The sequence below is a fragment of the Aquarana catesbeiana genome, linkage group LG01, assembly GCF_042186555.1.
Source record: "Aquarana catesbeiana isolate 2022-GZ linkage group LG01, ASM4218655v1, whole genome shotgun sequence".
In the NCBI taxonomy this organism is placed as follows: domain Eukaryota; kingdom Metazoa; phylum Chordata; class Amphibia; order Anura; family Ranidae; genus Aquarana; species Aquarana catesbeiana.
In genome coordinates this window covers 824416517-824442780 of record NC_133324.1, presented here as the reverse complement: position 1 = coordinate 824442780, position 26264 = coordinate 824416517, and positions in this window count along the sequence as shown.

The following is a 26264-nucleotide window of genomic DNA, read 5'->3' as shown; positions in this document are numbered from 1 at the left end:
ATGTGAAAATTGTGGCGTGCATTTGTATTCAGCCCCCTTAGTTAATACTTTGTACAACCACCTTTAGTTGCAATTACAGCTGCACGTCTTTTTGGGTATGTCTCTACCAGCTTTGCACATCTAGAGAGTGAAATTTTTGCCCATTCTTCTTTGCAAAATAGCTCAAGCTCTGTCAGACTGGATGGAGAGTGACCATCAATTTTCAAATCTTGCCACAGATTCTCAATTGGATTTAGGTCTGGACTTTGACTGGGCCATTCTAACACAAGAATATAATTTGATCTAAACCATTCAATTGAAGCTCTGACTGTATGTTTAGGGTCCTTGTCCTGCTGAAAGTTGAACTTCTGCCCCAGTCTCAAGTCTTTTGCAGACTCTAACAGGTTTTCTTCTAAGATTGCCCTGTATTTGGCTCCATCCATCTTCCCATCAACTCTGACCAGCTTCCCTGTCCCTGCTGAAGAAAATCATCCCCACAACATAATGCGGCCACCACCATGTTTCATGGTGGGTATGGTGTGTTCAGGGTGGTGTGCAGTGTTAGTTTTCAGCCACACATAGCGTTTTGCTTTTAGGCCAAAAAATAACATTTTAGTCTCATCTGACCAGGGCTTTCTTCTTGCCACTCACCCATAAAGGCCAGATTTGTGGAGTGCCTGACTAATAGTTGTCCTATGGACAGATTCTCCCACCTGAGCTGTGGATCTCTGAAGCTCCTCCGGAGTTACCATGGGCCTCTTGGCTGCTTTTTTGATTAATGATCTCCTTGCCCGGCCTATGAGTTTGGGTGGACGGCCATGTCTTGGTAGGTTTGCAGTTGTGCCATACTCTTTCTATTTTCGGATGATGGATTGAACAGTGCTCCGTGAGATGTTCAAAGCTTGGGATTATTTTTTAATAACCTAACCCTGCTTTAAATTTTTCCACAATTTTATCCCTGACCTGTCTGGTGTGTTCCTTGGCTTTCATGATGTTGTTTGTTTAATAAGGTTCTCTAGCAAACCTCGAAGGGCTTCACAGAACAGCTGTATTTATATTGAGATTACACTATTTACTAATTAGGTGACTTCTGAAGGCAATTGGTTGCACTAGATTTTAGTTAGGGGTATCAGAGTAAAGGAGGCTGAATACAAATGCACCGCACACTTTTCAGATATTTATTTGTGGGGAAAAAAAATTGAAAACCATTTATCATTTTTCTTTCACTTCAAAATTATGTCCCACTTTGTGTTTGTGTATCACATAAAATCCCAATAAAATACATTTACGTTTTTGGTTGTATTGTGACAAAATGTGGTAAATTTCAAGGGGTATGAATACCTTTTCAAGGCACTGTAAATATCCCTGTAATAGCAACAGGCAGTGACCTGTACTCTTTACTGAGAGATTTTGGGTCTGTTAGACAGCTTATTGAAAGATCAAGTTGAAATTAAATAAAAACTGGATTATTCTACTGTTGTTGCCATGGTAATTTAAATTTACTTTTCTTGAGGGCAATTAAAACTACATTTTTTACGTTTAATTGGGCTTTGTGGTTTTGACAAAAAATGGAACTGAAAGTTTAATCATTCTACAAATTGCCACCTGTATGGGCAGCTTTAGGGTCAAGTACACATAGGGAGATCAGCAAAGAACATGTTAAAACTGTCAGATAAGCATAAAGACTGTACTGAGAAAACATCCATGATCACAACAGTTGACAGTTGTGGAAGTGCATAGCAAAGAAAACAAGAATGGCAGCAGGTACATTCATTTGCTGCAGTGATCGGCTGGTAGAGGGTGGAATGAAGAGGTGAACAGATGAAAAAGAAGAGATATTAAGCTTAGACTTGTCCTTAATAAACTACATTACATGATTGTCATGCACATTCTCTGTTTAACAAAAATGTCTGCTGAAACCCTGCTGAGATCTTTTAATTTACTCTATGTGTGCTGTTGGTTGATTGTTCATTGTGTTAAAAATCTCTTTTTGCTTACTGTCTTCCACTGAACAGGGAGTGAGAGAGTCTGAGACCCTCATTCCACCCCTCCCGCCTCCCGTTCCTGACTTACTAGGGTACTGTGAATTGGATGTTGGCTCTTTGTATAAGCTGGGAGGGGAAGGGTTGGGTGTGATTTAAATAGAAAGAGTAACAGTGATGGGGCTTTGAACCCCTTGTTTAAGAGTAACTGTGTTATTTTTTGTAAATCTCTTTATTTAGGACACAAAATACAGGTGAGTATAGGACTGATAAACAATTCACAAAAGTGAGGAGTTCATGTAAAAAAGAGCCCTATATATCCAACCTATTGTTGTATACGTTCTTACAAAACATAAGACCTGAACACGGATGTGGAAATACGGGGCAATTTAGGTAACAGCGATCACAGGTCAATTGGCTTAAGTATAAATCACACAAATAGGAAACATAACGCGAATACAAAGACACTGAATTTCAAAAGAGCCAACTTCCCTAAACTAAGAGCCTTGCTAGAAGGCATAAACTGGGATAAAATCTTAGGAACAAAGAACACGGAGGAGAGATGGGTTTGCTTTAAGAGCATATTAAACAAGGGCATTATCCAATGCATCCCATTGGTTAATAAATTTAAAACAGCGATCAAAAGTCCTGGATGGCTTAACTCCAATGTAAAAATGCATATAAAAGCAAAGGAGAAGGCCTTCAAAAAATACAAGGTTAAGGAATCATCATCAGCATTCAGACTTTAAAAAGAATGCAACAAGAAATGTAAGGGTGCAATAAGGACAGCTAAGATAGAACATGAAAGACACATAGCAAAGGAGAGCAAAAAAAATCCCAAGAAATTCTTTAAGTATGTAAACAGTAAAAAAGGGAGGACAGACCATATTGGCCCCATAAAGAATGAGGAAGGACATCTGGTTACAAAGGATGGGGAGATGGCAAAGGTATTGAATTTATTCTTCTCTTTAGTCTTCACGAGGTAATCAGGGGGTTTTAGTAACCAAAACTGCAGTGTTTATCCTCATGACACATCACAAGAAGCACCTCCATGGTTAACAGAGGACAGAATTAAAATTAGACTTGTGAAACTTAACATTAATAAATCACCGGGACCAGATGGCTTCCACCCGAGGGTACTTAGGGAACTCAGTCAAGTAATTGGCAGACAATTGTATCTAATTTTTACTGACAGTCTACTGACTGGAATGATACCAGCTGATTGGAGAAAAGCCAATGTAGCACCAATATTTAAAAAGGGCCTAAAATACATCCCTGGGAATTACAGACCAGTTAGCCTAACATCAATAGTATGTAAACTCTTGGAGGGGATGATAAGGGACTATATACAAGATTTTAGTCATGAGAACGATATCATTAGCAGTAATCAGCATGGATTCATGAAGAATCGTTCTTGCCAAACCAATCTATTAACCTTCTATGAGGAGGTGAGTTGCCATCTAGATAAAGGAAGGCCCGTAGACGTGGTGTATCTGGATTTTGCAAAAGCATCTGACACAGTTCCCCATAAACATTTACTGTACAAAATAAGGTCCGTTGGCATGGACCATAGGGTGAGTACATGGATTGAAAACTGGCTACAAGGGCGAGTTCAGAGGGTGGTGATAAATGGGGAGTACTCGGAATGGTCAGGGGTGAGTAGTGGGGTCCCCCAGGGTTCTGTGCTGGGGCCAATCCTATTTAATTTGTTCATAAATGACCTAGAGGATGGGGTAAACAGTTCAATCTCTGTATTTGCAGACGATACTAAGCTAAGCAGGGCAATAACTTCTCTGCTGGATGTGGAAACCTTGCAGAAAGAGCTGAACAAATTAATGGGGTGGGCAACTACATGGCAAATGAGGTTCAATGTAGAAAAATGTAAAATAATGCATTTGGGTGGCAAACATATGAATGAAATCTATCACTGGGGGGAGAACCTCTGGGGGGATCTAGGATGGAAAAGGACCTGGGGGTCCTAGTAGATGATAGGCTCAGCAATGGCATGCAATGCCAAGCTGCTGCTAACAAAGCAAACAGAATATTGGCATGCATTAAAAAGGGGATCAACTCCAGAGATAAAACGATAATTCTCCCGCTCTACAAGACTCTGGTCTGGCTGCACCTAGAGTATGCTGTCCAGTTTTGGGCACCAGTCCTCAGGAAGGATGTACTGGAAATGGAGCGAGTACAAAGAAGGGCAGCAAAGCTAATAAAGGGTCCGGAGACGCTTGAGAGGGGATATGATTTCAATATACAAATACCATAATGGTGACCCCACAATAGGGATAAAACTTTTTCGCAGAAGGGAGTTAAAATTAGAAGAAAAGAGGTTTTACCTTAAACTATGTAGAGGGTTCTTTACTGTAAGAGCAGCAAGGATGTGGAATTCCCTTCCATAGGCGGTGATTTCAGCGAGGAGCATCGATAGTTTCAAGAAACTATTAGATAAGCACCTGAACGACCGCAGCATACAGGGATATACAATGTAATACTGACATACAATCACACACATTGGTTGGACTTGATGGACGTGCGTCTTTTTTCAACCTCACCTACTATGTAACTATGTAACATAACTGTGGAATAAGTGGAACAATCATAATAAGATCTGATACCATAGGACCCTGGCATAGGCCAAAATCCTGATGAACAACCAGTTCAAAGGAAAGGATACACAGAGGTATCACCTGTATGGTCCCTAATTTAAAGTAAATAAAGCGAATACATTTGATTTGCTGTTTTTTTTCTCTTTTTTTCAAATCTTAACTTGGATGTAAACCCGGTTCATGAAATTTGAGCGGGGCACATATATTTGCAGAGTTTTCTTACTTCTCTCCAAAGCCCTAAGTCCAGTGGCTTTCGCCTGCTCCATTCTTCTCTTATCAGCATGATAACTTCTGACAAGTTCTCTGACACATTTGATAAAACCAACCTGAAATGTGTGTCAGGGCGGGTGCTATAAATAGATTAGCAGACAGCTGGTCAATTCACAGGAGTTTGATCAGCTGACGAGAGAGGTACCAGGAAATGTTGCAGAGCTGGCATAGGACAGGGGGAACGCCGTGTAAACCGGGGCTGCAGAACCGGACCACAGGTGACTCTATCACTCCTAAACACTATAGCAATTTAAAGGCGATTTTTATATATTTGAAATGTGAATTTTATATATGTGTTCTGTTTGCAATTTAAAAAATGTAAACGTTATCATGCTATTGCATGCCTCTGTCATTTCCCGCATGTGATGTATATGAGAGTCTCTGAACATACCAGGAGTAAATAGTGACCTCAGAGCTGGGTTATTATCGGAAGTAGCAGGTGGCCTGTGTTCCATACAAGTGTCCCATAAACCTGCATAGGATAAAGAAACTGAGTGGAAATCTCCCCAAAGGGACACAGACAGTATAAAAAAAAACTTACAAGGCTCCAACCATTTCATTCTCTATCCAACACAAAGAAATGGCTATGCATACCATTTAAGACAAGAGTGCTCAAACTTTTGAAGAGCGAGGACCACTTAAGTAATTTGGTAACCGGTCGCGGGCCACAATGAAATTAAATGGTTCAGAATTAATTTTTTTTTTTATTATTTTGAATAGCATAATGAAGATTTTAAATAAACAAGATCATTATTTTCTGTGGGACCAATCCCCATTGGATGTTTACCCAATGTTTAATCCCAATCACAAAAAGAAAGAGAATGGACTGGCAAACTGGGTCAAACTTTAAAAAAAAAAAAAAAAAACGGTTATTAGGATGCTGTGGATTTCCTGCAGGTTAGCTACTCTTTGCCATAGACTTCTATTATAGCTTATAGGTTTAGTGCACTTTTTGAAAAAGCGCTAAAACTCCAGCATTCAGGACTTTTGGTACACTTTCAGAAAGCGCACCGAACCCATAGGATATAACAGAAGTCTATGGCTCAGTGCAGGAAAGCCACAGGTACACTGCGCTGCACCTAGGGATTAACGTGAAAGCACCCTAAAAACCTGTTTTTAAAAGTGCTCATTGCAAAACTATGATGTTTATTATGCCAACTGCTAAACTGTGATTTTTAATAAAATTATGTTTTATTTTTCAGTTTCAGGTGGCATTACTGACTGTAAGAAAGGTTCATTTCCCAGGCGGAGTGATACCAAATACACTTTGCCTGGGACAGGAGTCGGCGCTATAGCTGAAGCATCGGCTTATGCAGCTCCCGATCCCTCCGCAGCTGCTTGCTCCCTCTGGTGCTGGCTTCATGCACTCTGATGCTCTGGGATGGCGGGTCAGCAACCCAGGATCTGGGCTTGCTGACCCGCCATCCCAGAGCAGGAGGTCACGGGCCACATCAAAGGGCTCTGCGGGCCACCGGTTGAGCACCCCAGCTTTGAGGGGTTATGTGTCAAGGAATAGTTTAACAAATGCTTGACACCTAACAGTATTTACAGGTTAATAAATTCCCATACCCTGTTGCTTTTCTTCTTTTTAGTTACAGCACAAGAATTTAACTAAAGCATATACAGAGACATACATTGTGAACTCCAAATGCTCATGTATAGTAATGCCATATGGGAATAAACTGTTGTCATATACAGTGCCTTGAAAAAGTATTTATGCCCCTTGAAATTTTACACATTTTGTCATGTTACAACCAAACATTTTAATGTATTTTATTGGGTTTTTATGTGATAGACCAACACAAAGTGGCACATAATTTGAAGTGGAAGGAAAATGATAAATGGTTTTCCAAATTTTTGGCAAATAAATATGTGAAAAGTGTGGCATACATTTGTATTCAGCCCCCCTGAGTCAATACTTTGTAGAACCACCTTTCGCTGCAATTACAGCTGCAAGTCTTTTTGGGTACATCGCTACCAGCTTTTCATATCCTAGAGAGTGAAATTTTTGTCCATTCTTCTTTGCAAAATAGCTCAACCTCTGTCAGATTGGATGGAGAGCGTCTGTGAACAGCAATTTTCAAGTCTTGCCACAGATTCTCATTCAGATTTAGGTTTGGACTTTGACTGGGCCATTCTAACATATGAATTTGCTTAAATCTAAACCATTCCATTGTAGCTCTGGCTGTATGTTTAGGGTTGTTGTCCTGCTGGAAAGTGAACCTCCATCCCGTCTCAAGTCTTTTTGGTCTCATCTGACCAGAGCACCTTCTTCCACATGTTTGCTGTGTCCCCCGCATGGCTTCTCACAAACTGCAAATGGGACCTATTGTGGCTTTCTTTCAACAATGGCTTTCTTCTGCTCACTCTTCCATAAAGGCCAGATTTGTGGAGTGCACAACTAATAGTTGTCCTGTGGACAGATTCTCCCACCTGAGCTGAGGATCTCTGCAGCTTCTGCTGAGTTACCATGGGCCTCTTGGCTGCTTCTCTGATTAATGCTCTCCCAGCCTCTCTGTTTAGGTGGACGGCCATGTCTTGGTAGGTTTACAGTTGTGACATATGCTTTCCATTTTCCGATGATGGATTGAACAGTGCTCCGTGAGATGTTCAAAGCTTGGGATTATTTTTTAATAACCTAACCCTGCTTTAAATTTCTCCACAATTTTATCCCTGGCCTGTCTGGTGTGTTCCTTGGCCTTCATGATGCTGTTTGTTAACTAAGGTTCTCTAACAAACCACTGAGGACCTCATAGAACAGCTGTATTCATACTGAGATTAAATTAAACACAGGTGGACTCTATTTACTAATTAGGTGACTTCTGAAGGCAATTGGTTCCACTAGATTTTAGTTAGGGGTATCAGAGTAAAGTGGGGCTGAATACAAATGCATGCCACACTTTTCACATATTTATTTGGAAAAAAAAATTGAAAACCATTTATCATTTTCCTTCCACTTCACAATGATGTGCCACTTTGTGTTGGTCTATCACAAAAATCCCAATAAAATACATTTACATTTTTTGGTTGTAACATGACAAACTGTGGAGAATTTCAAGGGGTATGAATACTTTTTCAAGGTACTGTATGTTTTTTAAAAGAAGCCTGTGGTGGAGTAGTGTAGAGTCTGGCATCTGACCTCGCCTGAAAATACTTATAGTCATGCTGCAAAGGTCTACATACTTTCTGAGTCATTAAACAAGCATGAACAATTATTTTGTTATAACTTCTTGCTAAGCGCAAAAAAATACCAATTGATTCTGCCTGAGACCTTGTGAGCTGATAATTTCCAGTGCAGACTGTAATCATTTATATTGTTTTAAGCTCTTTTTCGTGGACTACAAAACAACCCCCTATATTGAAAAAAAAAAAGAGAGGTATTCTGTATTGCTAACACTGTGTCACCCTGGGATAGAGGTAAAAATACCTAAAACGTAATACAGACACAACATCTACAGACTAGTACTTTGTAATATAATATATTTTTGTTCTTAGCTTTAGATACGCTTTATAATGCATACTAACAAAAACATTTAATTTAATTTAATTTTAACAATTAACATAACTAAATTCAGAAGAGAGGATAAGCAATTTAATGAAAACATTTTAAATAATATACAGTGGAGCTGCTACAAGCATTCATATCTGTATGCAAAAGTTCTTTTAACCCTTTGGCGCCGGCCGCATGCAAATATGCAGCCTCTCAGCGGGTGGGCCTTCGTGCCGAGTGGTCGCATATTTGCATGAATTTGTGTAATTAGAGCTGTGCCGAGAGCGCGCATGCTGCGCGCTCCCGACACAGTTACCGGTGGCTAACGGAGCTTTCCGATCATGTGACCACTGGCAACAGTCAATCATGGCGGTCACATGATCATAAACCCCGGCCTGCTTCCTGGCATCCTAGACCTCTTAAAGGGCCAGGAGGCGCTGGTGCAAAGAGGTTAAACTAAAGGCAACACTTTTGTCACTGTGCCATGCAGAATACTAGCTGTTCCTTCTATGGAATTACAAGAAAGAAAGTCTGGATGTAGTAAATTTTCCCCGCTATGCCAACCTTTTCTTGAAAATAATATAAAATCCTGAGTCTGCCCCTGCCACATATTAATTGTAAATGATGTTTAAAGGGTTAGTCCACCTTTACAAAAAAAATTGCCTATGCAGGTAGGGTATGTTTGGCAGCTCTGACTAAATTATGCCATTACTATAGGTGTAGGCCATTAACATACCTTCCAAAACCTGATAGAATACCCCCAAGATGTTGCTAGGACCTTGCTAAGTGAGGCCTATCAATACTGCTCGCCTCCTTCATCACAGAAGTGAGCTTTTCTCTAATTTAAACCCCCTCACATTCTCCTTCTCTCCCCTTATGCAGTAGCACTGAGCTCAGCATCTGAGAGCTCGCTCCTGTGATGGAGGAGGTGAGCAGTAATGACTAGGCCTCTCTTTGCAACGTCCTAGCAACATCCTGAGAGTATTCCAATCTGGCTTCAGGAGGTACGTAAATGACCTAAACCTATAGCAAGGGTGATATCAAACATTGGTCAGAGCTGCACAGTTGGTTTTTATCTATAGACGTCCCTTATCTGTATAGGCAGTTTTTTGGTAAAGGTAAACTAACCCTTTATGAAAACTGTAGCATGTTTAAGTGAGCATGTTTTGTTACTGTTATAATGTTTTATGTAATTTTTGGTGTAACTTGCAAATTATTTTACCATTTTATTACAAATTTAATTTTGTAAATTCTCACTCTAGTAGCTCCCTGTATGACAACAATCACTTGGTCTTCCTAATCAATAACTGTGGACATAGGCAGCGCTCTGTCTAAAGACACACATGAGAGGAATAGAAAGCAAAACTATTGTACAGCACTCAGCAGTATGCACAGCTGATGCACAGTATAAGGAAATATGGCTACCCGTGTACATATATATATACAAACTATATACAGACAAAATGTTTATACACATTAACATACATGAACATATTTACATTAAGCTAATCGTATTTCTGGTTGAATTGTTTTATAGAAACCAGTCTATGAAAAGTATGCCATTTAGGTGTGGTGATTTTTTTAATAATCAATTAAAATGGTTTGTTACCCATGCCTCGTTTGTGTGGATTTGTGTAACATATGCATGTATTTTATCCACTAGAACCTCAAAGGCCTGGTTTTGACATTTTGTACTATAGATAAGACTGGCCACAGCAGACCATGTAATCTGAGGCAGAAGTAGGCCTAGCCAGAAATCTGGTGCTAAAAATGGGGTTTAACCACTTCAGCCCTGGAAGGATTTACCCCCTTAATGACCAGGCCACTTTTGCGATACGGCACTGCGTCGCTTTAACCGACAATTGCACGGTCATGCGATGCTGTACACTAACACTATTTGCTATAATAAATACCCCAAATTAAAAAAAAAAAAATCTTCATCAGTTTAGGCCAATATGTATTCTTCTACATATTTTTGGTAAAAAAAATCGCAATAGGCGTATATTGATTGGTTTGTGCAAAAGTTATAGCGTCTACAAAATAGGGGATATATTTATGGTATTTTTAATATACTTTTTTTTTTTACTAGTAGTGGCAGTGATCAGCGGTGATCAGCGATTTTTAGCAGGACTGTGATGCAGCAGACAGATTGGACACTTTTGACACTTTTTTGTGACCAGAGACATTATTACAGTGATCAGAGCTAAAAATAGCCACCGATTACTGTATAAATGGCACTGGCAGGGAAGGGGTTAACACTAGGGTGCGATCAAGGGGTTAAGTGTTCCCTAGGGAGGTGTTTCTAACTGTGGGGGAGTGTACTGACAGACGATCTCTCTCTACTCCCCTGTCAGAACAGGGATCTGTGTTTACATTGACAGACTCCCATTTTGGCTCTCTGTGGAGCAATCCCGGGAGGCCGGCGGACATCGCGGCCGGCGGCCACGCGCATGGGACACAACAACGCACTGCGCGCCCCTGCTGTAGCTATTCAAGAGACTGAAGTACAGCTGTGGCGATTCACGCAGCTGAGCCAACCTGCCGCAGTACAACTGCGGCAGCTGGTCGGCAAGCAGTTAAAATCATGTAACTTTACCTGTGAATACATTTGAAGCAAATCTATTCGAAGTATATCATATTTACTTGTTTTTTTTTTTTTTTTTATTTCCTCAGTTACTTCCTGGTTTCCAGGCCTGGGTGAATGATATCATAATCCTAGGAGTATTCAGGAGGGGAGGAGGGGCTTTCCCACCTAAGCACAACCGTCTGCATGCATGCCTTGCTAAGGGCTGATGGATTCCAGGAACTAAATGCTTCATGAATCTTCTGCCCTTACTCAAGATGGCCACAGCCAGAAATGCTAAGAGGCTGTTTTTGAAAGTGATTTCTAAACCAAAAAAATCATGGAGACATGGATGGATGGTTGAGTTTGCTTTGAATATTAAAAATGAATTAAATAGCTTTTTTGGTTTGTGATGCTCAGATGCAGTGTAGTTCTGCATCTGAGACAAATTACTCTTTACAGTTGATGTTATCCTGAATGGGGTCTCCCTTTAGAGAATAATACATTTTAATCAGGCATATTTTAAATACTTAAAAATAATCAGGAGTACTATGGTTTAAGGGTTAAAGAAACCTTTTCTGTTATATAGTAATACAAAATATCAAAAGCAAACAGTAGTATTAACATCAGTATAAATCACAGACTTGAGAAGGGTGCCATGATCAATTGTTCAGATTTCATGTGATTAAAAAAAGCATCAAAAACTCTTTAAAGTACAACTTCTTCAAGGTCATCCGTGTCAAATTTGATCAGATCATTCTGTGATAAGTCTTTGGAAACTGTAGCGTATTGTACAGGGGATCTTGATTCCATTGGCTTTTCATGAAAGCTGAGGGATGATTGTTCCTGAAACTTTTTTCTAGACTTTCTTGGTGGGACAGGTGGAGGATGTTTAACTAGTTCAGTCTTTGTTAGTTCTGCATCAACAAATTTAACTGGTTTTAATAATGACATCACATGTTTAAGATTAACCACAGGAGCATCATCTTCATTACTTGCCCCTGCAGCCAAGTTTGATGTAAGGAGATCAGAATTTGTTGTATCACTTTTGTTTAATCCTTTATGACTCCATTCATCAATATTATCTGATGTATTGTTTGATAACATTTTCTTATATGAGGTTAAAATTACATTTTTATTTTTTCTGGAATTCTTGAAAGCATATGAAAAATGGTGTTTATAATGTTTATTATGTAACTTACTTTTAGGTTGGCTGAAAGAATGGCTGACCGGTTGATATTTATCAAAATTATCTGTTTGATTTTCTTTATATTTAGTGCTGTCTGAGAAATATGGATTCCATGTTGGCACTTCAGGCACTGCAGTGTCTGGGGACATTATATTTATTGGTTTAAGCAAAGATGTTACATTTTTCAGATTTACTGTAGGATAGGCTATCTCAGTGCTTGCCCATTCTGTTAATGTTGGTTTAGCCAATTTGGAACTCATTATATTTTCATTTGAATTCTCATGTTCTGAATCAGTAGAATCCTGTGAACTTTCATTAGATGAACTGTTGTCAAAGAGTTTTTCAGCAGTAACCTTGTTTTTCTTCTTTGAACTCTTAAGAGTATCTGAATAGTGAGCTGCATCTGGAACTTTGATCCGAATAGGTTTTATTAATGATGTCAAATGTTTTAAATTCACTGTGGGATAAACATGCCCCTGTCTTTCCTGTTCTGTTCTCCTTTCCATATATTCCACAGAGCCTTCATGATCAGAATCCGCAAAATAATTTGAATATTCATTGGGTAGGCTGATATTATTGACTGTATTTGAAGTAACCTCTCTATTCTTCTTTGAAGTCATGGGTGTGTCTTCATACGGGTTTGATTCTGGGACTTTTTCTGTTGGTGTTAGTTTGGGCAAAGAAGAACTCTTTATCACAGATGTATCTGGATATTCATGTTCTGAATCGGCAGAACTATTATCATGTGAGCTATTATCATACTTTTCCTGGGTAATCTGCATGTTCTTCTTTGGAGAACCTGAATGATAGGCTGAGTCCTGAATTTTGATTTTAACGGGTTTAAATAAAGATATTATATGTCTGAGATTTACTGTAGGACTGAGGTTCTCATTTCTTGTCCATTCTGTTGGTGTTGGCTTAGGCAAAGTAGAATGCTGATCTAATAGAATATCTTTATGTGAATCTTTAAGCATTGACTCTTCATCAGTTGAATCGTCATCAGTTGAACTGTTATTGCGCATCCTGTGGTTAGTTACCTCATATGAGCCTTCATGTCCTGATTCAGCAGAACTTTCATCAGATGAACTGTTTTTATATAGCTCCTTGGATACTTCTACAGCCTTCGTGGGTATTATAAATGACTCTGAATAATTTGTTGAATGTGGATGTTTAATAGAAATGGGTTTAAATAAAGAGATTACATTCTTGAGATTCACCGTAGTATAGACCTTCTCATTGCTTGGTAATTTTGTTGACACTGTTTCAGGTAAGTTAGAAATGACCACATTTTCTGAACCTTTACTATCTGAATTATCAGAATCATTTGGAATTGTATCAGGTAAAATGTCACCATACAGCTTTTGCATAACTTCTGTATCTGTATTTGGGCTCAAAGAAGTACCTAAATATTTGGTTGAATGTGCAACTGTGATATCAAGTGGTTTAAAAGTAGACATTAAATGCCTCAGGTTCACTGTAAAACTAAGATTTTCATTGCTTGCCCATGTTGGAATACGTTTGGGTATATTAGTGGTTCTAATAATACCCTCATCTGAACTTTCATGCTCAGAATCAACAGAACCATTTGAACTTTCATCAGAAGGACTGTAGTTCTGCAGGTTCTGTATAGTAGTCTCTATATTCTCCTTAGGACTTGTGACGATATCTAGATAGCATGTTGCGTCTGGAACTTTGATTTGTATAGGGTTTAATAAAGATATTAAATGCTTTAAGTTCACTGTAGGACAGACATTCTCATTGCTTTCTTGTCCTGTCTGTATTGGTTTAGGCAATGGAAAAGTCATCAAATGTTCACTTGAACATTCATGTTCCAAATCAGCAGAATCATTTGAACGTTCATCAGATGAACTATGGTCATACAGCTTTGGGGTAACTACTGTAGTCATCTTGTAGGAATCTGCGACTACAATGCAAATTGGTTTAAATGAAGATATTACATGTTCAAGGTTTACTGTAGGCATATGGTTCTTGTCGTTTACCCAGTCTGTCGTTGGTGGTTCAAGCAAAGCTGAACTCATTATCACCTCTTCATCTGAACCCTTATACCTTGAATGTGAAGAATCATTTGACAGTTCATCAGATGAAATACTGTTGTATGAACTTTGGGTAACCTCCTCTATATTTTTCTTTGAATGCACAAGAGTATCTGAATAAGGGGTTGAATCTGAAACAGCAAAACAAATGGGTTTGAATGAAAATATTACATGTTTCAGGTTTATTGTAGCATACACATTCTCATTGTTTGCTGCTTCTTTCAAGGTTGGAATATGCAAAATCGCACTCCTTATTTCTCCATCTAAACCTTCACATTCTAAGTCAGATGATTCATTTGAATCTTCATCAGATGAACTGCTGCCATAGAGATTGGTAGTCGTTTCTGCTGTGTCTGCTACATAAGATCCACTCATGATATCTTCAGTTGAATGCATGATATCTTCACTTGAACTAACAGAATTTTTTGAGCCTTCATCAGATAAAGTACTGTCATACAGTGGGTGGTTATCCTTTGTATTTATATTTGTTTGGAAAGGAAAATTTGAATAATGGCCTGCGTCTGGAACTTTGATACAAATTGGTTTTAATGAAGACATTATCTGTTTGAGGTTTACTGTAGGAGGAAGATCCTCACTGCTCACCCATCCTGTTCCTGTTGTTACAAGCAAAGCAGGAGCCTTTATCACCTCTTCATCTGAATTTTCATACTTTGAATCAAAAGGATCATTTGAGCTCTCATCGGATGAAGTGCTGTCAAACAGATTTTGGGTAGCATCTATATTTTTCTTTGGAAACACTTGAGGATCTGAATAATTGGTTGAGTCTGGAACATTGACATGAAAGGGCTTTAATGAAGATATAACATGTTTGAGGTTCACTGTAGCCATAGGATAGTCATGGTTTTTACATTCTGTTGTTGCTTCAGGAAAAATAATACTCTGTTTACATTCTTCATCTGAACCTTCATGTTCTGATTCAGTAGAATCATCAGAACTATCAGATGCTGTAGTATCAGAGATACTAAAGTCATACGGCTTTTGGGCAACATCTATATCCTTCTTAACAAGAATATCTAAATTACATGTTGTATCAGGAATGTTAATATGAATTGGTTTTAATGAAGACATTATCTGTTTGAGGTTTACTGTAGGAGGAAGATCCTCACTGCTCATCCATCCTGTTCCTGTTGTTACAAGCAAAGCAGAAGCCTTTATCACCTCTTCATCTGAATTTTCATACTTCGAATCAAAAGGATCATTTGAGCTCTCATCGGATGAAGTGCTGTCAAACAGTTTTTGGGTAGCATCTATATTTTTCTTTGGAAATACTTGAGGATCTGAATAATTGGTTGAGTCTGGAACATTGACATGAAAGGGCTTTAATGAAGATATAACATGTTTGAGGTTCACTGTAGTCATAGGATAGTCATGGTTTTTACATTCTGTTGTTGCTTCAGGAAAAATAATACTCTGTTTACATTCTTCATCTGAACCTTCATGTTCTGATTCAGTAGAATCATCAGAACTATCAGATGCTGTAGTATCAGAGATACTAAAGTCATATGGCTTTTGGGCAACATCTATATCCTTCTTAACAAGAATATCTAAATTACATGTTGTATCAGGAATGTTAATATGAATTGGTTTTAATGAAGACATTATCTGTTTGAGGTTTACTGTAGGAGGAAGATCCTCACTGCTCACCCATCCTGTTCCTGTTGTTACAATCAAAGCAGGAGCCTTTATCACCTCTTCATCTGAATTTTCATACTTCGAATCAAAAGGATCATTTGAGCTCTCATCGGATGAAGTGCTGTCAAACAGTTTTTGGGTAGTATCTATATTTTTCTTTGGAAACACTTGAGGATCTGAATAATTGGTTGAGTCTGGAACATTGACATGAAAGGGCTTTAATGAAGATATAACATGTTTGAGGTTCACTGTAGCCATAGGATAGTCATGGTTTTTACATTCTGTTGTTGCTTCAGGAAAAATAATACTCTGTTTACATTCTTCATCTGAACCTTCATGTTCTGATTCAGTAGAATCATCAGAACTATCAGATGCTGTAGTATCAGAGATACTAAAGTCATACGGCTTTTGGGCAACATCTATATCCTTCTTAACAAGAATATCTAAATTACATGTTGTATCAGGAATGTTAATATGAATTGGTTTTAATGAAGACATTATCTGTTTGAGGTTTACTGTAGGAGGAAGATCCTCACTGCTCACCCATCCTGTTCCTGTTGTTACAAGCAAAGCAGGAGCCTTTATCACCTCTTCATCTGAATTTTCATACTTTGAATCAAAAGGATCATTTGAGCTCTCATCGGATGAAGTGCTGTCAAACAGTTTTTGGGTAGCATCTATATTTTTCTTTGGAAACACTTGAGGATCTGAATAATTGGTTGAGTCTGGAACATTGACATGAAAGGGCTTTAATGAAGATATAACATGTTTGAGGTTCACTGTAGCCATAGGATAGTCATGGTTTTTACATTCTGTTGTTGCTTCAGGAAAAATAATACTCTGTTTACATTCTTCATCTGAACCTTCATGTTCTGATTCAGTAGAATCATCAGAACTATCAGATGCTGTAGTATCAGAGATACTAAAGTCATACGGCTTTTGGGCAACATCTATATCCTTCTTAACAGGAATATCTAAATTACATGTTGTATCAGGAATGTTAATATGAATTGGTTTTAATGAAGACATTATCTGTTTGAGGTTTACTGTAGGAGGAAGATCCTCACTGCTCACCCATCCTGTTCCTGTTGTTACAAGCAAAGCAGGAGCCTTTATCACCTCTTCATCTGAATTTTCATACTTTGAATCAAAAGGATCATTTGAGCTCTCATCGGATGAAGTGCTGTCAAACAGTTTTTGGGTAGCATCTATATTTTTCTTTGGAAACACTTGAGGATCTGAATAATTGGTTGAGTCTGGAACATTGACATGAAAGGGCTTTAATGAAGATATAACATGTTTGAGGTTCACTGTAGCCATAGGATAGTCATGGTTTTTACATTCTGTTGTTGCTTCAGGAAAAATAATACTCTGTTTACATTCTTCATCTGAACCTTCATGTTCTGAGTCAGTAGAATCATCAGAACTATCAGATGCTGTAGTATTAGAGATACTAAAGTCATACGGCTTTTGGGCAACATCTATATCCTTCTTAACAAGAATATCTAAATTACATTTTGTATCAGGAATGTTAATATGAATTGGTTTTAATGAAGAGATTATCTGCTTGAGATTTACTGTAGGAGGAAGATCCTCAAAGCTTGCCCATTCTGTTCCTGTTGTTGGAAGCAAAGCAGGAGTCCTTACCACCTCTTCATCTGAACTTTCATACTTTGGATCAAAAGGATCATTTGAGCTCTCATCGGAAGAAGTGCTGTCAAACTGTTTCTGGGTAGCCTCTATATTTTTCTTTATGACCTCTTCATCAACACTTTCATGTTCTGAGTCAGCAGAATCATTAGAACTTTCAGATAAACTTTCTGGTTCTGGGTTCTGGGTAACCTCTGTATTCATCTTAAGTGTCACTAGAGTATCTGAATAATTGGTTGAATCTGGAATGTTGATATGAATAGGTTTTAATGAAGATATTATATTTTTGAGGTTCACACTATAATAAACCTTTTCACTGTCTGCCCTTTTTCTTGGTGCTGGTACAGGGAAAGTCTTAGTCACAAATTCAAATGTACTGTCATGGTCAGAATCAACAGAGTCATTTGAATGTTCATCAGATGAACTGTAATAATACAGCTTCTCGGAAGTAACCTCAAAATGCTCCTTAGGACTCACGAGTGTTTCTAAATAATGGCAAGCATCTGGAACTTTGATTTTAATAGGTTTAAAAGTAGATATTATTTGTCTGAGGTTCACTGTAGGATATACAATCTCATTGCTTACCCATTTTCTTGGTAATGGTTTAGTCAGAACAGAACCTGTAGCTTGATCTGAATCATCAGTATCGTTTGAACTATCCTCAGATGAACTACTGTCATACGCTGGCCAGGTAACCTCTATGGAGTTCTTTGAATCTGAATATTGATTTCTAGGATCTGTGCTTTGTAAATAACCTTCACTTCGCTCCACTTGTATACTGTTGTCTTTATCATGATTATCAGAAGAAATGTCAGCATTTTCCATTTTGTTCGCTGGATATCTAGAAATACTAATTGGAAACAACTGCTGTTCTGTAGAAGTCCTAATGACTGTAGGTATGGTAGAATCTGGAATTGTGATGTTAATGGGCCTTAATAGAGATATCAAATGTTTAAGGTTTACAGTAGGACTAAGAGTCTCATTGGCCAACTGTGTTTGGGTTTTTAGGAAATTATAACCAATAAATGCATCTTCAGCTGAAAAATTGTTTTCTGAATTGACAGAAATGTTTGACTCTTCATCGGAGAAACTGCTATCATTTAGTCCAGTTGTATAATGGATTGGAGATATATTAGGCAACAGAGATTTGCATTGATCATTTGTTATTTGTTTGTCTTGATCATGAATATAAGCAAAGTGTTCCAAATTCTCCATTCTGTTTTCTGGATATTCAGGCATAGTTAATGGGAAAAACTGCTTTTGTTTAGGACTCTTTACTATTTGAGTTGTGGTTGTCTCTGGAACTATGATATTAATTGGCTTTAACAAAGACATAACATATTTAAGGTTCACTGTAGGACTGACATTGCTTTTCTTTGTTTTCAGTACATTAACATTTAGTATTTCGTCTTCGTCTGAAAGTTCATATTCCGAATCAAATGCGTAAATATAACTTTCATCAGATGAATTTGTATCATATAATGTCTTGAAAGTATCTTTATTTTGTTTGGGACTTTTTGATAGTACAGGAACTGTAGAGTCCGGCACTATGATGTGAATAGGCTTTAATAAAGATATCAAATGTTTGAGGTTAATTGTTGGACTCACATTGTCAGTGCAATCCTGTCCACCTTGTTTTGTCACCTGCAAAACTTCATTTACTATGCTATCATTATCTGAAACGTCATAATCTGAACCCAAAGAAAAACTTGAACCTTCATCAGAAGAACAGCTGTCATCGGACATCTTGGTAGTGTCGTCATTTGTATGGCCACTAATGTGATTAAAGTCCTCAGCAATTGTGTTATTTGATTGATGATCATATACCATATCTGGCATAGAGGAGTCTAAAACTATGAAATTAATAGGTTTAATTAAAGACATTAAATATTTAAGGTTCACATTTGCACTAATGTCTTCATTGCTGGCCCACTTTACTCGTTTTGTTCTAGGCATTCTATTAGCAGGCTTATTTATTTCTTCACCTATTTCCTGAACAGCATTATGTGTGGGGATTTCAACATCTATAGCACGCTCCTGTCTTTGTGTAATATTTTCTGTTTCCAGTTTGTAATTATCATTCATTTCATAAGTTTGTCCTGTCTTGTATTGTGGTATACTACTCACATTACTCTTCGCACCATCTTTTCTTGTTGTAAAGTCTGGCGTAAATCCTTCATTTTCATAAACTTCATCTGAATGTTGTGCTTCTGCATTTTTTGACTTGCACCACTTTCTCCATAAACTCTCCAGGTATGGTCTTATGAATACACCCAGAAAAAAGGCAATCAGGAATGTTACTATAACTGAAAGAGAAACCGCTAGATCAAAGTTTTGTTGAGAGGGCATTCGAACATTCCTCAACTGAAGATCTCTTGGACTCCTCCTTATACTTTTTAGGTTATTTACTTGTATGCCCACCTGATATGCAATCCTTGCAGCATTTGTAAGGCAAAGATACAGACCTTCATCAGAATCATTGGGCTGTTTTATTATTAGACTGTTTGTGTTGCTGAGGTAATAATTGCTATTTTGTCTTTCATTTGAAATAATACCATGTGGAGTCCACCAGAGTATATCCTTATTTCCTGCAAAATAGTGACAAATCATAAACACATGAAAATGAATATTAACTTTTAGAACATAACATTTGTATTTAGGTTTCTATATCAGGGGTCTATTTATAAGGATATGCTCTGCAATTCACACAGTGAATGTCTGATGGACATTCGCTTAGCTGCATTTTTAAGCATTTGGCTACCCTTTTCAACAATTTTGAAAGAGGATTAATACATCAACTTACAAACATAATAGAGGGATTTCAATTTCAAGGTTCGCCAGTTGCATTTAAAATCAAACAAAAATCCACCCATCAACCTTAGCATGCAAGATAATAGAGAGTTTTCAATTACAAACAAAATACAGCTATCACATGAAGCACTTGAAGCACTTGAAGCACACAAGCACTTTAGAAGCATTGTATAGGTGTATTCAAGCTTCAGGTGTTTTTGTGTTAGCCAATGGAAAGCACTAGGGGCAGAGACCAGTTCTTACAGGCTAAATACACTCAGAAACATTTGATATAAAGTGATTGTAAGGGTTTGTTTTAAAAAAAAAATAACAAACATATCATACTTGCCTCCACTGTGCAGCTCGTGTTGCACAGAGTGGCCCCGAACCTTGTCTTCTGGGGTCCCCAGGTGGCTCCCACGGCTCCTCCTCACATCAGATAACCCCCTAGGAGAAGCTCTCTCCTGAGGGGGTTACCTTGCGGGCACGCGTCCGAATCCAGCATTCGGCGTCCATTGCCACCGCATGTATGACTCGGCCCCGCCCCACCAGCGACCGCGTCATTGGATTTGACAGCAGCGGGAGCCAATTGCTGCGCTGCTATCAATCTATCCAATCAAGAGCCGAGAACCTCGGGCAGAAAGACAGCGCGTCCCCGCCGGGTCAAGTTCCAGGGCTCAGGTAAATAAAACGGGGAGGGGGCTGGGGGGCTGGTCACTGCCAGGTGTTTTTTCACCTTAATGCATAGAATGCATTAAGGTGAAAAAACACAAAGGTTTACAACCCCTTTAAAATGGAACTTCACTCTCTCAACCAACAGTGACTATTTTTAATCCTCGTGCTAGCATTAGTAAATAGATAGGAAAGTATATCATATTTACTTGTTTTGAACTTTTTTAGTTTTTTTACATTTCTACTATTTCTTCCTGGTTTCTTGTGTAGGCAAATTATGTCATACATCCTAGGAGTCTTCAGGAAGGGAAGAGGGGTTTACTCAGATGGCAGATGGATTCCAGGAAGTAAATGCCACATGAATCATCTGCCCTTACTCAAGATGGCTAGGGGAGTGTTTTTTAAAGTGATTTCTCAGTGAAATAAAGCATGGAGTAGAGGTGCCACCTCATCCCTTTAAAGCCAGACACATATCAATTACACAGGTTCTGAGGCTAATTTTATGCAGGTAAGGCACTAAGTGAATTTAATTACCACCTTGATCAGCCACAGAACCTGTGTAATTCATATGTGTTTGGCTTTAAAGGGATGAGATGGCAACGCTAGCATAGAGACATGGATGGATGGGTGAGTTTGTTTTGGATATTACAATTGAATTAAATTGTCTTTTTGATTTGTGGCGCTCAGATACAGTGTAGTTCCACTTTAAGCCTTAAAGGCACTCCCATTGAAGTCTTTGGGGGTCGCAGATGCCTAAATCTTTCATAAAAGTAACTCATGTAGTTTTTGGAGCACGAGGCAACAAGCTACAGGTATCTCTGTGCACTCTTATGTAAACAGCCACCATTGAAAAACCTGGGATATTGATGTTGAGAGTTTTGGAGTACGCTCAGATGTGAATGCAGCCCTGAATTCAAACAAGATTCACCCATCAGCATATGATATAATATCTATTTACAAACAAGATTTACCTATCAGATTTAAATTCAAAGATGATTCACCCAGCATCAGCATACAACATAATATATCCCAATTACGAAGAAGATTTTCCACTGACCCAAGAAAGATGTATCCGGCAACTCCAGAATCCCATGAAAATCTTTATTTGTTACATAAAGGTCAAGATTAAAAACATCTGATGCATTTTGGCAAACAGTTTTGTTCACAGCAGTGATGCTATGAACAAGGATGTATGCCGAAATGCATCAGCTGTTTTTAATCTTGAGCTTTATGTAGCAAATAAAACATTTTCTGGGATTCTGGAGTTGCAGCTCCATCTTTCTTGGAGCTGTGTTTTCAATGGCTGGAGGCCATTTGAGCCAGAGCACCCAGTGAAGGACTCCACCCTTAATCTATGAGGTGTGTTCCCTGTTGTGAGAGCTGTCTTTTTGCTTTATTTTCCACTGACGTTTTAATTCAAACAAGATTTGCCCATCAGTATACAACAGAACAAAGAGATTTTTTTTTTTAACAGAAAAAAACGATTTATTGAAATAAGTGATCCATACAGAAACATACACATTAAAAGCAATAACATCTGACAATGGTATAAAATAAAATAATATTTTCCGGTGTATAATAACAATTAAGATCACGTCCAATGCAGTGGTTGGAGTAATAGGATCACATACTTTCCAAAGGGGAATGTCAAATCTTATCAACGACTAATTGTCGTTAGTATCAATGTCAGTAATCGTTGTTTCTTAAGATGCTTTTAGTATAGCAGAAAATACACAGTAACAAGAAACCAAACAAACCCGAACTTGCTCTTGCCTGTACATGACTAATCTATTACATCTAAGGGCCAGTTCACACCATAGAAATGCAGTCCGGATGCGCTTCAGATGCTTTTTTGCATGCGCGTTTTTGATGCGTTCCAGTGCGTATTTTCCTTAAATAAGAACATGGGTGTTCCAGTGCATTTTTGGTGTGTTTAAGTGCGTTCCGGTGCGTTCCGGTGAGTTTTTGATGCTTTTTACAGCGTTCCAGTACAGTCCAGTGCAGGAAAAATGCAGCATGTTCTACTTTTTTTTCTGGAACTGGAACGCACTGGGACTGCAAGCGCTGGTGTGAACTATGCCATTGAAAACCATATAACCTACTTTCTATGCGTTTTTGATGCAGAAAAAAAACACACTGGACTGCATGTGGTGTGAACTGGCCCTTAATGTATGTAGAGCCTATTAAAGTGTAACCACATTTGTTAAGAAAAAACATTCCCCTATGGGTGAGATATATGTACAGTGGGGACGGAAAGTATTCAGACCCCCTTAAATTTTTCACTCTTTATTATATTGCAGCCATTTGCTAAAATCATTTAAGTTCATTTTTTTTCCTCATTAATTTACATACAGCACCCCATATTGACAGAAAAACACAGAATTGTTGACATTTTTTCAGATTTATTAAAAAAGAAAAACTAAAATATCACATGCTCTTAAGTATTCAGACCCTTTGCTGTGACACTCATATATTTAACTCAGGTGCTGTCCATTTCTTCTGATCATCCTTGAGATGGTTCTACACCTTCATTTGAGTCCAGCTGTGTTTGATTATACTGATTGGACTTGATTAGGAAAGCCACACACCTGTCTATATAAGACCTTACAGCTCACAGTGCATGTCAGAACAAATGAGAATCATGAGGTCAAAGGAACTGCCTGAAGAGCTCAGAGACAGAATTGTGGCAAGGCACAGATCTGGCCAAGGTTACAAAAAAATTTCTGTTACACTTAAGGTTCCTAAGAGCACAGTGGCCTCCATAATCCTTAAATGGAAGACGTTTGGGACGACCAGAACCCTTCCTAGAGCTGGCTGTCTGGCCAAACTGCGCTATCGGGGGAGAAGAGCCTTAGTGAGAGAGGTAAAGAAGAACCCAAAGATCACTGTCACTGAGCTCCAGAGATGCAGACGGAGATGGGAGAAAGTTGTAGAAAGTCAACCATCACTGCAGCCCTCCACCAGTCGTGCTTTATGGCAGAGTGGCCCGACGGAAGCCTCTCCTCAGTGCAAGACACATGAAAGCCCACATGGAATTTGCTAAAAAAACACCTGAAGGCCTCCAAGATGGTGAGAAATAAGATTCTCTGGTCTGATGAGACCAAGATAGAACTTTGTGGCGTTAATTCTAAGCGGTATGTGTGGAGAAAACCAGGCACTGCTCATTAACTGTCCAATACAGTCCCAACAGTGAAGCATGGTGGTGGCAGCATAATGCTGTGGGGGTGTTTTTCAGCTGCAGGGACAGGACGACTGGTTGCAATTGAGGGAAAGATAAATGCGGCCAAGTACAGGGATACCCTGGATGAAAACCTTCTCCAGAGTGCTCAGGACCTCAGACTGGGCCAAAGGTTTACCTTCCAACAAGACAATGACCCTAAGCACACAGCTAAAATAACGAAGGAGTGGCTTCACAACAACTCCGTGACTGTTCTTGAATGGCCCAGCCAGAGCCCTGACTTAAATCCAATTGAGCATCACTGGAGAGACCTAAAAATGGCTGTCCACAAACGTTTACCATAAAACCTGACAGGACTGGAGAGGATCTGCAAGGAGGAATGGCAGATGATCCTCAAATCCAGGTGTGAAAAACTTGTTACATCTTCCCCAAAAAGACTCATGGCTGTATTAGATCAAAAGGGTGCTTCTACTAAATACTGATCAAAGGGTCTGAATACTTAGGACCATGTGATATTTCAGTTTTTCTTTTTTAATAAATCTGAAAAATGTTTTTCTGTCAATATGGGTTGCTTTGTGTACATTAATGAGGAAAAAAAATTAACTTAAATGATTTTAACAAATGGCTGCAATATAACATAGAGTGAAAAAATTAAGGGGGTTTGAATACTTTCCGTCTCCACTGTACATTGCAAGGAGTATAACAAACTTTGTTGCAGATTCCTACCTTTTGTTATTCCGAAGAAATCCATGTGTGTGTCTGTGCCTCTGTACTTAGTGGGTCTAATGGGAGTGGTTTCATATTTAACTGTCAGGTGTGGCAGCAGCAGGGCACTAATGAGGAAATATGCTGGGCCTGCATCCCTTTAGACAGGTTCCTATTGAAAGTAGCTCTCCAAAAATTACATTTTTGTTGCAGGGGATGCCTGAAATCTGACTTGTATCTTAGTGCAGATTTCTGGGAAAATTGGTGAGCCAATCACACAAGCAGGAAATTATGTTTCTGGGAAGTGGTTAGTACACTCTCTGTGTACAGAACAACCCCAGGTAGCCATATTGCTTTGCATTTTTACAAAATTACAGAGCTGCAGATTGAAAAGGAAAGGTCATTGTTAATAACATTCGATTACAATATGATTATTATCGCAATTATATGCGTTATATTATTTTTTCTTTATTTGCTATTTTTTTCCCCCACGAAAGTGGAGTTACCCTTTCAGTGTTCTTCCTGTCTTGGACGAGATCACATTTGTAATAGTCTGTCTTTTACCAAGCAATGTAGGGCTAGGCCTGGGGTGTCCAGCCACAGCTACCACAAACAGTAAAATATTTTAAATACATTTCTATGCTGATATGTGAGTTTTTCTCGAATTAGCGTATTATTAACTGTTTCCACCCATTGCTTCCCATTCGGTACCTGTGGTGACATCCAATATCTAGCTATTAGTTTGCAGGCTATATATAACAGCCATATTATCGCTGTATGGCTATGTGGTGTGAGTGAGTCCACCTCCAACGCACCCAATAAACAAACAATGGGATCATGTGATAGAGAAAATTGAAAAATCCTTGAAATAGTAGAAATAACATAACGCCTGTATCAAAACAACTTTGGACGTCTCCAGATCATATGTAGCAGATCCCCCGTATCTCTAGCGCATTTAGGGCATAATGGGGAATCTCTGATTTTCTATATGGCTTATGTAACAAGAATAAGTGGGAGAGTTTGTGGGATGCTGAGACTGAGACTAACGAAGCAGAAGCTAGACACAATTACAATTGTTCTCCATCTATGGGTCCTAGATCCTTTTCCCACCCTTTCCTGCACGGGAGTTTGGATGCATCATGCGTGGACTGAAGCAGTATGGAATATACCCTAGAAATCATTCCTCTCTTATCCTTTTCCAACAAAACATACAACATCAGTGGATGGTCTGTAAGGGTAAACAAAGAGAAACGAGCCTGGGTCTGTATTGCATGTCTCAGTTGTAAATTTTTATAGAACTGACTTCTGGGAGGGCCACATTCTGCCTGTAAGTCCGCAAAGGATTTAAATAACGAGCCATTATACAATTGAGAGACGTACAGTATTCCTGCTTTTTCCCAGTTTTGAAAATCCTGTCGTTTTAAAAGTTCGTTATAATGTGTTTTACCCCATATACGTGTATACGGGCAATAGCCTTGTA